Genomic DNA, 2,662 nt, shown 5'->3' on the forward strand with positions numbered 1-2,662 from the left:
GTGTTATTTATTTATTTTCCAGAGGACATTATATTTTATTGTATGAATGTCAAGTGTTTTCCAGTACTTATTTACTATATTTTATATATTCTGCAAAATAACCATTATTTTAAAGTATACTGGAATTCATAACAGAAGGAATGCAAAGAATAGATCCTTGAAATACACCCAGTATCATCCAGTCCTTTAGATAAGAAATGTTTCTAGCGTTATGGGCAAACTTGATCTTCTTTGAAATGTGTTATCCCCCACTTTTCTGTTTCAGTCACAGTAGCTATAAGTAGTTATTGAAGGATGTACTCGTCTAAATTCCAGTCAAAAAGAACCCATCGATTTGTTGTCTCAGCATCTTCTTTCCAACTCACTGGTTTCCTCCAGATCACAGAGCTCATGGACAGCTTGGATGATCATTGGTTTTGGTTTGTCTTTGATCAACACCAGCCCCATGTAGTCATTGCCCTTGTTTCTCACATTCTTCTCCCACAGAAGATTCTGAATAAATACAGTTAGACTTTCTTTCTTCATGTTTCCTGGTACTTAAATGTGACTGTGATAACCCTCTGATCAGGGTGAGGTTGTGTGGTTGGTAAGTGTTGGAGTTTTTTCTGCAAACGTATTCCAGAGAGACTGTCAAAGGCATGGAGATCCAGTACATTAGAGAGATCAGCTCTTGATCTTTGTGTTTTTAAAAATTTTCCCAGTCCATTTATTGATCTAATGGTCATTCTTAATTTGCATAAATCCTCTTGTGAAACCCAGTCTGATTAATGATGATGATATCTACCAAAGCAGCTTGCCTAGAAGCTTCATGGCTAAGGCCATCAGGTTTTTCTTCTGCTTAATGTTTTAATCCGTATTTTGAATCTATAAGAGTTATGGTCCCAGCAAGATAAATATCAACCCCTAATTCATCATCAGCTCCAAACAGAGAAGCGATAGCACCAGGATCTGCTAACCCAGTGGTCTCTAATGGCATATCATCAGATTTTCCTTTCTGCATTTGTAAGTTCCAACCTTTCTTGGTAGAGCACTCCACTTTGGCTGACAGCTAAGGATTTCTCCACTGTACTTCCTTCCCCAAATTTGTTTAAAATAACTACTCCTCTTTTACTATGTTGCTCTGTCAAGATAGAGTTCAAAAGTATTGTCTTCCTAGCACCTGGTGATTATTGTGACTGGGATCTTAACAGTAGGGCCAGACTTTTCCTCCTCCTCTCTTTCCTTTGTCTCAGTGGGGACCAATCCAGGATGGTTCTTCTCTGCCTGCTTCTCTTCCTCATCCACAGATCCAATAGCCTGTAACATCCCAGCCAGCCGCACAGCATGCCTCTCCCTTAGCTCAAGAGCTGGGACCCCCATGTGTTTTTTAGAAGTGTATTGTTTAATCTCCAAGTATTTGGGGATTTTTCCAGCTATATTTTTGTTAGTGATTTCTAGTTTAATTCCACTGGGGTCTGAGAGCAGACATTGTGTGATTTCTATTCCACTACCTTTGTTAAGGTGTGTTTTATAGCCCAGAGTGTGGTCTATTTTGGTGAATGTTCCATGTGAGCTTAAGGATTAACTGATGGCACTGTTGAGTTCAACTATTATGAATTATGAATCTTTACTGATTTCTGCCTGCTGGATCTATTTCTGATAGAAGAGTATTAAAGTCTCTAACTATAATAGTGGATTCTTTTATTTCTCTTTGCAGTTGTATCAATTTTTGCCTTGTGTCGTTAGGTACATACACATTCAGGTCTGTTATTTCTTCTTAGAGAATTGACCCCTTCATCATTATATAATGCCTTTCTTTATCCTTGATAAAGTGAGAAAGAAGAGGACAGTGGGTCAACACAAGAATATTACTCTTTTGGGAGTTATTTTCCATTGTGGAAAATAACAACCCTGCTTTCTCATGAAGAATCAGGGTTTCTTAGAAACTATCACAGAAACTCTGTGTTGCATTGATGGTACTTGTGTCCATGGCTGAGTACCTTTGAGCTAAAACACCATCTAGAAAGTGGCAGATCTCCTGTCAATGATTCAGTTCCTCAGGAGACTCTATTTTGAGGAAAAGATTTATTGAGTGGTATAACTGTCTCAGGAATAACCTTCAAAGAGCACATTCTGGGCTGCCTGAGGGAAGATCATGGTCAGGGGCGTTGCTTTGAGAAGATGGATGAAGGGAAGGGAACTAATATAAGTTGAAGGCCCATTATGAATCAGGCACCATAACAGGTGCTTTGACATATATTTTCACCCAATAATATAACAATATTTATTCACTGCTTACCATTTTCCAGTTACCTCTTTTAACCTTCAAAACATGCTGATGAATTGGGTCGATGAGCGTAGAATATTGGTCAAAACCATGGGTCAGACTGCCTGTATTTTGATTCTGGTTCTGCTCCTGGTGTGTTACCTTGGGTGAATTGCTTACCTGATAAAGTGTCATCATCTGTGAAATGAAGGCAGTAGGAGCTCCTCCTCATAACTCCTTCGCAGGGTGGCAGATACAAGGAGCTCTGTCATCGTAGGCCATTACTACCATTATTAGCCATAGTACAGGTCAGAAAACTAAAGCTTGAAGAGTCATGTCTGGGGTCGCACAACCAGCGATTTGTCGTGGAGCAGTAAGCAATGAAAGAAAATTTGAGTTGGATGACCAGATGCAGCA

General features: G+C 39.3%; 1 pseudogene; it reads right to left on the reverse strand.

Moving 5' to 3' along the window:
• Positions 1-209: 209 nt before the first annotated feature.
• Positions 210-1,305, reverse strand: LOC100475905 (annotated as a pseudogene).
• Between the last annotated feature and the right edge of the window lie 1,357 nt (positions 1,306-2,662).

Source organism: Ailuropoda melanoleuca, chromosome 15 (assembly GCF_002007445.2).
Source record: "Ailuropoda melanoleuca isolate Jingjing chromosome 15, ASM200744v2, whole genome shotgun sequence".
Lineage (NCBI taxonomy): Eukaryota > Metazoa > Chordata > Mammalia > Carnivora > Ursidae > Ailuropoda > Ailuropoda melanoleuca.